Raw genomic sequence first — 1,137 nt, forward strand, 5'->3', positions numbered from 1 at the left:
GAACATTGCATCAAGAACTGGGGATGTACTGTATGGTGACTAACATAATATAATAAAAAATCATTAAAAAAAAATAATAATAAAAAAAAAATAAATAAATAAAATAAAATAAAAAAGGAAATGGGTTCTTCTGCAGAATGGGAAATTGGGTGAAAAGAAAGAATATCTAGGGGAGTAAAGACTAAAAGATGTTTTGCCCATTTAACTCTTTAAACGATGTGTATGTGTAAGTATACACAAATAAACAAGAACATTTAAAAAGGGAAACAGGGGCGCCTGGGTGGCACAGCGGTTAAGCGTCTGCCTTCGGCTCAGGGCGTGATCCCGGCGTTATGGGATCGAGTCCCGCATCAGGCTCCTCCTCTGGGAGCCTGCTTCTTCCTCTCCCACTCCCCCTGCTGTGTTCCCTCTCTCGCTGGCTGTCTCTATCTCTGTCGGATAAATAAATAAAATCTTTAAAAAAAAAAAAAAGGAAACAAAAATTTTGCCACCCTTCCCCTAAATTCCATACAGTAACTTTTAACTGAGAGTCAGAGAATACTGTGTTTATTTTTCTTTGGGTGGGACCCAGGGCTCTTGCTATGATACAGGGTTAACTCTAAACTGCTCAAAGAGAGAAAGACACCTGCCCTTAGGCAAATCAGCATTTTGCCTTGGGATTGAGAAAAGTCTTTCCTACCTCCTATGGGGCGGGAAGGGGGGGGAACCCAACTAATTCACACTGAGTGTCATCCAGGGCGTCCTTGGCCCTGTGGGACTCTGTTATGCGGGGACATTCCAATCTCCCTCTCTTCCTCCCCACAGCACACGCAAGTATCTATCCAAGCAGTAGCTGGACTTCTATAGAATCTCTCCCAGTTAGGTTGTGAGTATGTAAGGCATAATGCTTCATATAGAGATAGCCATAAATAAATTGTATGCATGAAAAATGTGTAACCTCACTTCATATAACATTAGACAAGGGGCGTTGAGTGAATTATCCATTTTTGATAGCAATAATGTTTCTAATAATAATAATAATAATAATAATTAAATAAGGCCCTCCTGAGGACCTTTAACCTTCTAGAATGTCTCAGAGGCAGACTGCCATGAGAGCAGCCCTGGGTTGTGAATGATAGATGTGGCATCACTGTCTTA

Source organism: Ursus maritimus, unplaced genomic scaffold (genome assembly GCF_017311325.1).
Source record: "Ursus maritimus isolate PB19 unplaced genomic scaffold, ASM1731132v1 scaffold_2, whole genome shotgun sequence".
Lineage (NCBI taxonomy): Eukaryota > Metazoa > Chordata > Mammalia > Carnivora > Ursidae > Ursus > Ursus maritimus.